This window comes from Dryobates pubescens, chromosome 16 (genome assembly GCF_014839835.1).
Source record: "Dryobates pubescens isolate bDryPub1 chromosome 16, bDryPub1.pri, whole genome shotgun sequence".
NCBI lineage: Eukaryota > Metazoa > Chordata > Aves > Piciformes > Picidae > Dryobates > Dryobates pubescens.
The window spans coordinates 19,716,714-19,731,425 of NC_071627.1; the positions used below are offsets into that span (position 1 = coordinate 19,716,714).

Below are 14,712 nucleotides of genomic sequence, written 5' to 3' on the forward strand. Positions count from 1 at the left end.
TAGCTCTGCTTCTCTGGGGAAAAAAAAATAATAATAAAATAACTTCTATTCAGAAGAATCTGCAATGCCCCCCAGTAAACCATTTACACAGATGAAAGATGTTCTTTTAAGCTAGTCATCTCTACTCAAAGAGATGCAGCGATGCTCTGTGTTAACAGGAAACTATTAACTGTAATATTCACCGCCTGCCTGTACCTTAATATACCTTCTCATTCATAGCAAATCCATGTAAAGACTATGTGATTAATTCTACTGAACTCCATGTAGAGAATATGTGATTAATTCCACTGAACCGACAACATAAGGTTTGGCTGCATAGGAGTCTCGCAATAAAATGTGGTTCGCTCCTGTTATTTGGGGAAATCTCCACAAAACATGGACTCTTTGGTGGGATTGCTCTAGGGCTATCAGCTCTTACAGCAAAAGTAAAGAAAAGATGTGGAAACCTGTGGATCAGTTTCTAGTCTCACAGTCTTTCCTGCACTTTTGATACTGTTAAGATGCCACCCAGCTTTATGGGAGTATATATTTATGCAACTGTTTGCTCTGGGAGAAGCATTGCTCCAACAGAAATATCTTTGCACTAGACTGCTCTCCTGTGTTGGGCTAACTTCTGACCTTTCTCTCCCGAGCTGATCAGCTCAGGATTGGAGCCCTCGCTCTGCTGCTTGCACAGCCCAAGCACATGCCATCAATCTGCCAACAAATGTTTGGGTCTCCTGGGACATTTTTCGTGCCCTTCAAACAACCTTTGCAAAGCCCATTGGCCAGGCATTGACTGATGTAACATGCATTATTGTGCTCTCTTTATCTGGATTTCATAGTTGCAGCTACCTGTCCTCACCCTCTCTCCCCAGCCTTCCCAGGCTCCTCGGTCTCCACTGCTCCCTGTGCTCCCATGGCAAAAAATCTTCCTGACAAACGGCCTGTAGTGTTGGCTGCAGGCCTTCAGCACATGACTGCAGATAGTCTCTTTGCTTTAAAAATGGTTTAGTTACGTGTATACAAGATATAATAAAACATCTGACAAGCCATAATAGCAAACAAAATACATGTCAAAATTTTATATGAGTTTCTCTTACGTTTTTTTATGCAGTAAGACAGGAGTAGGGATACATCGGCAAAGAGCAGAATTGGACCAAACTGTGTTTCACCTTTAAGCTGTGAAAGTCAAAGCTTACTACTAAGATGAGGGATTTAGGCTCATTTAGGCTGCAATTATGTAGAAAGGAACGTGTGTGTAAGAAAGCTGGTGTGGATAAAGAATTGCACAGGTAAATGTACAACCAAAACCACATCAAATGCTATGACACTACTAAGATTCAGAGTAATTGTCGGCCTCCAAGGATTGAGGTAAGTTGCTGTTTGGGTTTTGTTTCTGAGAGAAAGATGGCCTGAAGAACACCTTTTAGCATAAATTTGACATCACTAGGATTTGAGAGTGATGCTAGCAAAAGCTATGTCTATGTGTGTGCAAATTAAAATTGGGTAAATATCAAGAGTCGAGTAGTCAAGGACTGCTGCAACAACTCTCAAGCATATCCCTGAAGGAATCTTTCCACTTGTGGCCTTTTTTTCTCACTCATTTCTCCAAGCTAGTGAAGCAGAGGATAATGTTATGTGGTACCTCAAGAACTCCAAGATAAGGAAAGATACAATAATCATAAACCCTAGGATAAATGGAGAGTACATGGGGGGAGGAGACTGCAATGAGGGACACACACATCAGCACTTCCAGGCAATAGGATTCATGTTACAGTGAGACACACGTTGAAACAAGGGTCATGAACGCTACAGGATGGCAGGAGTAGTAATTTGGAGGAATTACTGATCTATAAATATGGAAATGCCATACTGCTTTCATGGCATCTCATTGCACAGTTTAAGGACTCAGTGAAAGCCTTGCCTTTTTCTTAAGTGCTGCTAGACATGTCCTTAAACACCAAAGTCCAAATCAAAAGAGACACCTCAGCACCTAACTCATGGATGTTTCAGGGATTTTACAGGAAAGGGTTATATACTCATATAGAAGCCCTAAGAAGATCAAGGGAAGACCAGGAGAATCCAGGAAAAACACATGTTTGAATAAAAGTTCTTACATGTTTTTAATCCAGCTGCAAAAAATGAAACACCTCTATCTACTTCCTTCCTCCACTGAGCGTGTACCTCCAGCACCACAAGTGGAACTGCTGTCACTAGAGATGAATGGGTACCCCAAACAGATTTGATTTAACTATTGCCAAAAGGTATTTGGAGGAATAAAAATCAAAGACATAGCACAGCTTGGCAGTGACGCTGGTCACTTGCCAGAAGTTATCCTGTTCCAACAAGCATCATCATTCCCAGGGCGTACCCTGCCGAGTAAAGGTGGTTCTTGCCATAGCATGGTGTCTTATGAACAAAAGCAGGCTTAGGAGTGCTGGGTGATAAAATGACCACTGTCACCTCATTTTGCAATGAAAGCTGTAAGCAAACTTTCAGTAGAGACACACGCTGAAAATGCTACTGATTGGTGAAGGGAGGAGAATGAGAGATAGGTCACGAAGTGCCACTTGCTGCATTCCTTGTCCCGGGTGTAAATTATTGTCTTATGAATTCTGGCTTGGTAGTGGGACAGAATGGGTTCATTTATCTCAAGCACAAGGATGAAGGAAAATGAGTGAAATATGATTATGCACCGAAGAGCCCAGATTAAATTTTGATAGCGGTATGCTTTGCGGTTTGAGCGAGCAGGAATTATTACAGCTTTCTGCAGATCCTCACACGTTCCCTGCTGCTAAAAATCCTCTACAATTTTTTTCTCAAAACAGGTATTTCAGTAAGGTTACAAGCCCTGAGGGCTTTCACACTGCAGACTCTTCTCTGGTTTCATTAAGGAAAGTTGCAGGTCATACAAGCTGATATATACCACATATAGTTGCAAGGATGACCACCTCTGAAGATACTCAATCCTGACCACTTCCAGGGCTTACTCCTGAGCTGAAGTGGGGCAATACTTTACCAGCAACATGGGCCAATGGATAAAGGGACTTGTCAAATCACCACTGAAGTTATGGCAAACCAGCTCACAATATATTCTGTCCAGAGTAGTGATACAAATGCAGCATTCCACTCCGTTCCTCTCTTGGGTGTTTCCCTTCCTTTCTCTCCTTCATCCTCTGTCTCCCAAGTGCCCCTCCCTGGATTTTTACATATGAAAACCACACATACAGATCTTACATTTAGCTCACAGCTGGCAGGTCCCATACATCCCCAAAGAGGTATCATGCCTATGGGACAATGTACTACAACCAGGTACAGTCTCTTACAAAACCAATGGGCTGGAGAAAGAGAGGCACTTCCCTGCGCTGTTCTTCTCCACCTTTGATCCTCCCCAACCTGAGATCTTCGCTCACTTTTCCCTCCTCCTGCAGCTGACACAACTAATGAAAGCTGCACCCACCAGAAGTTATCTCTTGACTTCCCTGGTGTCTGGGATCTGGATGCAATGCTTAGCACTGACTCTTCCCCACGATTAACTCTCTGCTGCTCATGTTTCTGATGATTCAAGGTGACAGTTTTTTGTGGTGAGAGTCAAGGTCAGCAGGTGAAAAAACAAGCAAAGTTTTGTCATATGAGTTTGAAGTTAATAAGTATTCTGGTCTCTTATAGTATAACCTTATCATCCATTAGAAACAAAATAAGCAGCTTGGGGAATTTATATAGAGAGCCCAAAACATAGAAACATTAGAGGTAAATCACTGAAAGACTACCTTACATGTTGTTTTGGATAAAGCATCTTCATCCTCCCTAAACTGTATCATTTCATACCCTGCTACAGAAAATGTATAGGAATGTTCCTATGAAATTCCATGGACTGTGACCTATGAATGTAGCAGAAAGCTGCCCAGAGTGACAGAGACCCCGAATTTTCATTAAGCATTCTGCCTGTGGTGGTATATATCCTTATCTGCCACTCCACTGCTTGTGATTAAGGGGAAAAAAACCCAAGCAATATTGATTATTTGATGCACTAACATCTGACAATTGCTGTTTCTCCCCTTTTTATTAGCAAACTCCTCAGCAGACAGTGAATGATTTCATTGTGTAAGGCACAAGCCAGCTTTGTAGGAGCTTCAAAGAAGCAAGCCCCCAGCAGCAGGCACAGATGCAAGAGCTTTCCACTAACACCTGCTTTGAATCCTTGGCTTTTTTGGTAGGGCATGGTGAAACCTTTCACACCAGTTTTCTCATTTCTGCCCACCCTCCTTTTATGAATGTCTTGTAATGGGAAGGCATAAAAAATTAAATGCTATTGTTGACTGCTCTGTCTTGAAAGGGGACAGTGATGGAAAAATCCTGAATACCATAAACGTCATTTTGGTGATGCTGAAGGACAAAGAATTTGTTTTGCTGTTAGTAGCTTGAGAAGCAACTCACTTTCACAACCAGTTACAAAATGATGGTGTTAGTGTTGAAGCCCAACACTGCTGCTATCACCAAGGCTCCTCTTTGTTTTTTGGTTAGCAGTGTGGCTATACATGTAGGTCAAACATAGATGTTTTTTGTTTTCTTTTGCAACTGTTGTGGGTTACTTTATTTATTTTACTTTTAATTGTGTGGCTGGTAGCAGGGAGATTCATGTACACAGGATAAGAAAAACCAGCCAGCTTAACCAGAGGCACAAAACTGCTGTGGTAAGTACTTGGAAGTGGTATTAGCTGCACCAGCCTGGACTGCTTACACATAGGAAGAGGAGCAGTTTGCAGTGGCATCTGCCATCTGTGGATAGCTTTATTAGATCAGGCTGGGCTTGTGCCACAGCTTAATCTAGTCAAGAACCAAGGTGGTGATAACATGAATTCACTGTGGCCCTTCATGCCAGGATGCTTCGCTCTTTCCAAATAATAAATTCAGCCTCACACTCCTCTAAACTTCCTCTGTTTTCCTGGCATTTCTGAACAGAGGCAAATTTGCTGTTTCCTGAGGTCTTTCTAAGGATTTTAGGGACACCAGGGACAGGGAACACAAAGCACTCCGGCTGTCTGCTGGCCACCATTGGCACCAGTAGGTGTTTGCCCATATATTTTCCCTGCACCTCCATTCCTTTTCACTTTTGAGTAAAACTGCTGGCAAGGTTTGCCTCTGCACGGCAGGCAAGCATTTACTTTTTTTGCTAGGAATAAACTGAAGTTGTGTTTGGCAATGTCCTGTGGGAGAGAATTATCTTTGGAGACTGCTCATGTCAGATGGCTGAAACACCTGATTATCATTGCCTGTATTATTGATTGCTGTGCTGTGCATCGCTTCCAGGTATGTGCAAGTTATTACACAGCTCAATAGATCCAAAGTGGGGGGGGGAGGGGGAGAGGGGGAAAGCAAATGCAAGTGACCTGTCTTTTTCATCCTCAACTGGGAAGATTTCTGAGCTGTTCTGCCCCTGACTTGACATTAAAATGTTTTAGATTCCACAGATTTAAAGGAAGTCTGTACAAACACACACTGTTGCAAGTTTTTTACAGCCTCAAACACCTACTTGCTCTAAAAGCATCTGCTTTTCCTTCTTCTCCTAATTCTCTTCAATTAATTTGTCATCTCAATAAAGACCCCAGTATCCAGTTGTGGACGAGCAGCAATATCATCCTATGGAAGCCAGGAGAGCCTGAACTCCTACGAGCAGCACCAGTTAAAGCTGGTTACATAGCACAGTCTGGAACAACACATGCTTTAAGGTAAGAAGACAATATGTGACAGCTTCTTCCTCTGACATAAGACCTTACTGGGGGACCTCATGTACGGTCAGCAGACAACCAAGCTAACATAGTGTTACACTGCATATATATCATGTCCCTGTATGCACAGATACATGCTTGTGCTTTAAATTCCACTATGAGGTCTCATGAACACAACTGCCATTCATCTCCCTTCCCTTCTGCCTGCTTATTGACCTTAGATGTCCCTGTCAGATGTCTTACTGGTACTAAGTGTTTTCATTTAAAGGTGATAGGCACAGTGCTGAGACATCAGTGGGTGAGGAAAGTGACCCCAAGCACCTTGCGTTACTATAAGGCAGTATGCGCGCCCCCTCCAGGGAAGGAGTGGGACCGATGAAGTGAAGCTAAAATCTTTGCAGCTTAATTGATGCACTAAACCAACATTATCAATTACAAGATTAGCAAGGAGCTCACAGTGCTCCTTCCAGAAACTGGTGACAGTCTGTGAGAAGAACCTCTATATAATCTCTGGCACTGCAGTAATCAGTCACAGGGGAACATGGAGTTGAATGAGCAGAGACCAACTGTGGGAGTCACCCAATGGAAAATGACCTCTAGAATCTGCTGTGAAAGTTGTGTGAGCTAAGATGCAGAAAATCTCAACTTCATTCCCATCAGACTTACATGCCACAATGACATTAGAGACCTCATCCATGGACATGTTGCCATAGTGCCTTTCCTTCTGTCTTCCATACTGATCGAGTGCTCACCAAAGCCACTGCCATTTATCAAGAAGACTGCTTGAAGAGCCCTATGAAATTGTCACTGAGTGCAAAAGAAACTCACACATTTGCTTTAGTGGAAATTAAGGAAACACACCTTGAGCAGCAGGAAGAACAGGAGCAAATGTGGTTTTCCAATTGCTGTTCCAAACAAGCTACAACTGACTGAAGCAACAAAATCCTGTTGCTTGAAAGAATTTCAGACCAGTGCTGGAATAATTTCCAAACAAATCATTCAGGCAGAGCTTGAAGAAAGCTCAGTTCTGGATTTACTGCATATTGTTGGAACTACTTTAGGCAAGAAGTATTTCTTTTCAAAGCAAACTGCTAGTGTGTTTACTCAAAGTATGATCATGTGTGACACAACAAAACCGGTATTGCTACAAAATAAGCACCCTATTTGAGAGAACAGTTTTGCAGGGAAAAAAAAAAGATTAGCAGACCTTCTGGGGAGAGGATGATGAATCCCAACATTGTTACTACAACACAACCATCATATGCAGAATTCCTCTCTAGGGTAATAATTTCCATTTCCATTGGTACAGCAGGGAAGAGATCAAAATTTGCCTTTCATGCCTCCCAATTCCCTGTTATGCAGCACTTTGGCACTGAGCGCTGTAAAATGAGCCATGTTCTCTTGAACATTTTCCTGCTTTTTCGCTCCAACACAAAGAGTAAGGTTTCACATCTCATCATCAACATATATTCCAAAGGCATCCCTTGAATTCTGTATCTTTTTTTAGTCTGGCTCATTACCATAATTATGTTAACTACAAGAGAAAAGCCCTATCCTGCAGAAATTTGTGCTCACTCAGAAGTGGGGGGGAAAAAAAAGGAGAGCCTAGGAAATTTAACAATAAAACTGGCAGATAAATCCACTGTACAGTTTGAAGGATTTCAGAAGCAGGTTTTATAAATGATGGTCTAATGCTCCTGAATTGTGATAGTCTGTCAATCACCAAATGAAGGAAGGAATAAACTATTATTATTATTATTTATTATTATTATTATCATTATTATCATTATTATCATTATCATCATCATCATCATCATCATTATCATCATTATCATTATTATTAAAGACTACAAAGATCTTGGACATGACATCCTCTGTAGCATCACTCCTCCAGGTTACACCAGGGCTGAACTGAACTCACTTATCTTTATATTGTTGGAAGAATTTTCCAGGGAGAAGGAGATGTATAAAATTTCCACCCCCCCCCCCCCCCCCTCCTTTCTCTATCTCAGTGGAACCATCCTGCAAGTTCTGTACCTACATTATGAAGTAAGATTTTTCTGAGTAATCCAGTATTTAGCAATTCCCCTCAATCAGCAGTGAAGCTGGTAGGTTAAGGACTGGTTGTGGGAAAGGAAAGTACCAGGTCTCACATGGCATTTCTGAGGGTGAGCTCTTGAAAATGGGGCCAATTATTGGGTCATTTTTCTCCTGATGTGAACGTGCTGAAACAACTCAGGGGCACTAATTAGAGCACAATACCAGCTCTGTTCAAAGAAATAAGGCTCACGTGAACAAGCTTTGACTTCAAACCCCTGCTCAACATTCATGCCAACAATCAAGAGGGTATCACAATGTATAAGCATAGATGGTGAGACTCAGTAGGGCTGTGGCCACTCTCAGACGTCCCATATATAAAGCACTTCTGAGGATCCCATCTCAGCAGACTGATTTACAGTCTACAGGGAAACTTGAACAAAGTGCCTGTTGAACTGACCTTCTCAGAACCCACTGCACCTGCATTATGTACTGGCTGCTATGGCAACATCAGCCTCGGAAGGTAGGCTAATCACGATGTGAATTCCTATTTTCAGTTGCTTCATTTACTCTCCTCCACTATTATCTCCTCTGTTTCCAAAAGCCTGGAGAAGACAGGGTGAATGGGGAAGAATATTTTCCCTGCACCTCAATTAATCACTTCTAAGCCCAGATTCAGCTAATATTAAGCATGTAACTGATGAGGCTGCATTTGGAAGATAATCAATCCATGCTAACTCTGCAGTCAGGAGAGAGAAAATGGTCACAGACTCCACCTAGCCCCCAAATCACTCCCTGGAAGTGCTTTCTCCCAGCTGTTATGGACCTTCTCCAAGGTGACTTAGGTGTCTTTTCTGGAAGCCTATAGATAACTGTGATAAACCTAGTTGTCTGTAGCATGCAACAGTATTCAAACTGAAAATAAATGGGCTGCCAGGCAAAACAATAAACACACCACAAAATATACTTCAAAAACGTGGTCCTGACCATACTGATGCAGAGGGGCTCCAGGGATTATTTTAATGATTTCTTTTTTATTATTATTTTTTTTTAATCAAGACTCCTACTTTCAATAAGAGATAGGAGATTGGGGAGATTCAATTTATTTGCACAGGTAGCTAAAAAGGAATTTGCTATAAAATCAAATTCTCTGTGTTAAGAGGAATCCATAGTTCCCTTGTTAAGAAGCTGCCCTCACGGCTAAGGAATTTTTATAGCTGTATGTGTCACCAAAAAATATATGATTTTGCTCTTCCACGATCAGAATATACTGAGAAATAATTTAAGCTGTCTTCCAGACTTATCTACAGTGTATATATGACATTGTTGTTAGCAAGGGAGGCTCTGGGGACAACAAAGAAATAAGAGAACTGCAAGTGCTGCTCCCAAAGAGGCTGGAATCAGTATATTGCTTCTATTGCTTTTTGAACAATTGCCAGCAAATAATTATTCATAGAAGAAAATACATGAGTATGTTTTTTGCCACCACAAATGGTGGGCATAGAATGAGATCAGATCTGTGGAGTGTATCTACTGATTTCAAATAGCTCCACCAGTTTACACCCACCTGGTACTGCCCTAGAGCAAAGTGGCTGGAAATGTAGGGTTTTTGCATCACAGGCTGTGATGGCCCAGGAGCAGCTATGGGGGGGGTCAGAGGATAAGTAGGGGGGTCAGAGGATAAGTAGCAGTTGTCATCATTTAATCCTCCCCAAACTCCCAGCCCCAGAGTATTTAAGATCAGAATGAACACACAGCCACATAACCAACCCTATAGCCACTCTCACCTCCCTGCATGACGCAGCCTATGCCATGTGCATGCACATGAACACCATCTTAGGGGAAACTGAGGCACAAAGTCAGGCATCCATCGACAGTCACTCCAGAAAGATGTATTAAAGGAAGAGTTCCCAAGTTTTCTCTCTAGCACCTTGTTTTTGTCACAGCACTGCAGCTAAGAAACTATATATATCCTGCTCCTAAGAAACAACAGGTTAATTTTAGCAGCTTTCAAATGCCAACAATTCAGACTTCAGCTTCTCTCTCTTCTCCCTGTGGTTTGCATTCCTCTGCTTCCTTGTCAGAAGATGCATTATGCTTAATGCCCACTGCCTTCCCCACATTTTAGTGCACGTTCAAAAGTGTTTACTAGACTAAAAATAATCATTATTACAGAGCAAGGGTACTAAGAGCTTGCTAGTCATCAACCCTTCACTATGAGGGTGGTGGAAGACTTGAACAGGTTGCTCAAGGAGGTGGTGAAGGCTCCATCCCTGGAGACCTCCAAGGTCAGGCTACATGGGGCTCTGAGACACCTGATTCAGTTGAAGATTATAGAATCACAGAATCACTAAGGTTGGAAGAGACCTCAAAGATCATCAAGTCCAACTCGTCACCACAGACCTCATGACTAAACCATGGCACCAAGTGCCACATCCAATCCCCTCTTGAACACCTCCAGGGACAGTGACTCCACCACCTCCCTGGCAGCACATTCCAATGGCTAATGACTCTCTCAGTGAAGAACTTTCTCCTCACCCCAAGCCTAAAGATGTCCCTGCTTACTGCATAGGGGTTGGACTAGATGACCTTTAAAGGTCCATTCCGACCCAAAGTGCTCTATGATTGATTCTAACCCAAGTCCAGAGACATCCTGCAAGACAGTCCTTCCTGTTATAATTTCCAAAATGATCATCATCATAGTGTGTACTTCTTGAGCTGCGAAGTAACTGGAAAACATTGAGATAATCTTTTCTACTGAGTCCTTTTTGAGGAAAATAAAGGCAAAAGTGGCCTTTCCCCCCTCACATCTAGAACTCAGGCGTGGGGTGTTTTTCATTTCAAATTATTTATTGAGTGGGAGCTTACTGAGTCACAGGGGACTTTTGCCAGATGCCAAGAGATTCTCTTGGAAGTCAGGAATATTATGTGTATGCAAATCAGGCAGTTATGTGACACAGCCAAGACTCACATACAAAAATATACAACTGGCACTGGCAGACTACAACAGAACAAAACACAACACCTTTTTTTAAAACACTTCTTAAAACGGAGAGCCTTGGAGTCTTAAAGTCACAGGGAAGTGATTGCTCCTACCACACTTTGGCCTTTTGAAAACATAGCCCTGTGTGCACTTCATTACAGAAATACAATTTTTTTTTTGGGGGGTGGTATTAGCAATTCTTCCTTCCTCTGCTCCTTTATAAAACATGCCACTGGCAGGAACAAATTAAGTAACTCAGTCTGCAAGTTTGTTTAGTTATCTGCTCTGTGTAACCTTGCCTCAGCTTTTTGAATCTTTTTCACTAGCACCACGATCATCTGAATAATGATATCTTTCAAAATCAATACTAAGTGTCTCAGATCAAGACTTCCTTTACCAGGAAACACCTCTGAATCCTCTGCCAGGACATGTGCGTTTCAGACATGAGCTGCTTGTGGACACAGTTCTGCAGGAACACCAGCATGAGTACAAAGTGATGTCCACTCTCTTTTAGCCTGGCAGAATGAGAAAGAGTGAGCAGAGTGTGTTTAAACATGTTATGGTCTCCAGTCTCAAGTGCAAAGTTCAGCATAAGCCCTTGGTTATGCTCCCCGGGAGCTTTCCAAAGGAAATAACCAAACAAGTCACAGGAGGAGGATACAGCCCTCGCTGCAAGCAGCTCCCTGGTCCCATGGGGCAGCCCTGACTGGTGCTCGGCACGCTTGCAGTCAGATCACAGCACGGGGGCAGATGGCAGCAGGATCAGGCTGCATTAAAATCATGTCAGGATGATGAACTCAGTGAAATGCTTTAGATCAGCAAGAGATGCTGGTTGGAAACACACCAGTATGCTCCTCCACACACCCTTTCGTAGGTAGTTGGCTGGCTCAGATGCAGCAAGAGAGACCGAGCTCTCCATCATGGTCTGGCCAGGGCTCTCAGAGCAACTGAGATATTTCTTATAGCTTTTTGGTTGTTTTCATAGCCTGTGTTTTTTATTGCTTGGATAAGACTTTGCTTTCCAAAAGAAGAACCATCAGGGGATAACAACAGATTATTGCTAACCACCGCACTTGGGTAGGGACCAAAAACTGCTCAAGAAGGAATTTTTATCCCTTAAAAGAACACAAAGCATAGAGCAAAACCCATCTCCTTATGGCTGCCCTTTGGCTGAGCATCCAGAGCCTGTGTTTCAGATTGCCTGAAGCCATGAGATATCTTTCCCTCTCTGCACCGAGGCGACACATCAGCACCATGCCTGGAACACGGCTGTGGCAGTGAGGCAGGGGCTCTGCATGACTGTTACCTCCTTCCCTCCCCATCCACCTGAATCCAAACCAAGCTTTCTCTCTCTTGTTCTAGCTTTCATCACTGACCTACTTGACAACTTGAGTGAATTTAATCTCAAAACACTCCAGGACCTGGGCAAAAACCTATTTTTTTTCCCAGGCTACAGATAAAGAATGTAGTTTCAGGAGCTTAAATGGTTCAACAGGACATTCTGGTGACCGAAGAACCTTATGATAAATTTGGGGTATTAATGTAAGAATAAAGTCACACTGCTAGAAGCAATACCTTATTGACAAAACTGCTAGAGAGCTGCAAAGATAATAAACAAGGAATTGAGATGGATTACTGGTGATATGCTTTTGAATGTATTACTCAATGCCAGCTGTCAAAATACCCTGCGAAGTCCTCACATGCTTGGGTTAAATATTGCACCTACAAATAGCTTTCTCAAATGGGACTACTAATGACAGTAACTATGACACACGTGGTCAGTGACCTGTAATTCAGGAAGAGGCACTACCACAAGTGTTATAGGTGGTTATTCTAATTGGTTATTTCAAGCCTGCCTTTGCTGACACTCTAAGAAACATACATTTAATAGCTATCACTATGGCTACATACCATGGCTATTTTCTCTCTCAAGGTATGAAAAAATAAAACAGACTTTCCCCCCCCCCTTTTTTCCTAGTTATTGGTGGGGCTTTAAAGGCTTTATCTGTCTTGGCAAACAGTGAAATACACTGGGTATTTCTGGGAAATTCTCACAAAAAAAAATAATATCTGGAAGAAGAGTCTCAGGGGTGACCACATTACTCTCTACAACTACCTGAAAGATGGTTGCAGCCAGGAAGGGGTTGGTGTCTTCTCTCTAGCAACCAGCACCAGAACAAGGGGACACAGTCTCAAGCTGTGCCAGGGGAAGTTTAGGCTGGATTTGAGGAGAAAGTTCTTCACTGAGAGAGTCATTTGTCATTAGAATGTGCTGCGCAGGGAGGTGGTGGAGTCACCATCCCTGGAGGTGTTCAAGAGGGGATTGGACGTGGCACTTGGTGCCATGGTCTAGTCATGAGGTCTGTGGTGACAGGTTAGACTCAATGATCTTTGAGGTCTCTTCCAACCTTAGTGATACTGTGATACTGTAATCCTAACCCAGGGAATGGAACCAGCTCATATGAAACACACTATGGAACATTTGCCAATTAATTCTGAAATGCCTGACAAAAATTAGGTACTTAAATTAGTGTTCCAAGCTTCTGTAGGAGACATTCCCCAGAAAATAATGTTTATTCCTCCAAATGCTGATAGATTATGTCATAATGTTTATTTCCAACACTGGGTATCAAATGCTGCAGGATCAAAATGTTGGAAATCCTTGGTTGGAGAAAGACTTTGTTTGAAGTCCTAATCAGAACAAGAGGACACAGTCTGAAGCTGTGCCAGGGGAGGTTTAGACTGGATGTTAGGAAGAAATTCTTCATAGAGAGAGTGATTACCCATTGGAATGTGCTGCCTGGGGAGGTGGTGGAGTTGCCATCACTGGAGGTGCTTAGGATGAGAATTGATGGGGTGCTTGGTGCCATGGTTTAGTTGATTAGATGGTGTTGCATGATGGGTTGGACGTGATGATCTTGAAGGTCTCTTCCAACCTGGTCTATTCCATTCCATTCCATTCCATTCCATTCCATTCCATTCCATCCTATCCTACCCTATCCTACCCTACCCTATCCTATTTTGTAAAAGACAAGTCATTGCCTTAGTACAGGATACGTCTATCAAATGAAAAACTACTTAAGTATTTGCCAGTGGTCAACAACATCCTTTCCAAAAGAAAAAAGAAGAAATTCAACAGCCCCTGAGAAGTGGCATTGGAAGTCATTGTAACGGTAAAGGCCTTATTTAAGAGAAGATAATTTTGAGAGCTGAAAAGCCTTTGTATGGAACTTAAGGATAGTTTCAGTTATTTTGGGAAGAATTTTAATTTCTGTGAAATGATGAAAGAACTAAAGGAGTATCTCAAAAGGCAGACTCAACTGAAGGAAAACAAACATTAAACCAGTAATTATAGAGAGACAGGGAGTACTTCTGCTACTCAAAAAAAAACCCCACAACCCAACCAAAAAAACCAAACAGAAAGAAAATTGGGATTCAGCTGCAAAACTCTAACAACCTGTATTTTCAAAGCTTACTGATGTGTCTAGGGCAAATATTTAATAGAAAAATCAACCCCCAAATCTTTCTGACTCAAACCCACCCCTCCTTCAGCATTTCTTGAATCTCAGTGTTTCTCAGCTTCGTTGCCTCTATCTATTCCTTGAGAGCTCTGTGTCTACCATATAGGGAAATGCCTTGAATATCTACTATAAAGCCATGCAATCAGTCTGTTCAAGTCCTGCTAAAGGCTTGTGCTGGGTTTTGTGGTTTGGTTTTCCTTTCTCAATCACTGGCACAGGGGAAGACAATCTTACATAAGTTAAGATAATAATAGCTTCATTTGTTAAACATCAGACTAAGTATTTCTGGAGAAGTGATGGAAATTAACATCAGTAAATAGAGAAAATAACAGGGTATAAAATTCTTAATAGTTATTAATTTGTCTCTTTCAAGACAGCTCCCTGAATGATGTGCAAGTAACTGAAATGAAACACATTAATTGCATTTGAAAAATTAAGTTCATAGCCTTTTCCTTGGCTC

General features: G+C 42.1%; 1 protein-coding gene across 2 annotated transcripts in view; it reads right to left on the bottom strand.

Annotated features, from left to right (window-relative positions):
* Nucleotides 1-14,712, bottom strand: part of SGCD (sarcoglycan delta) — a 354,310-nt gene that overhangs the window by 79,338 nt on the left and 260,260 nt on the right. The window lies entirely within an intron of this gene.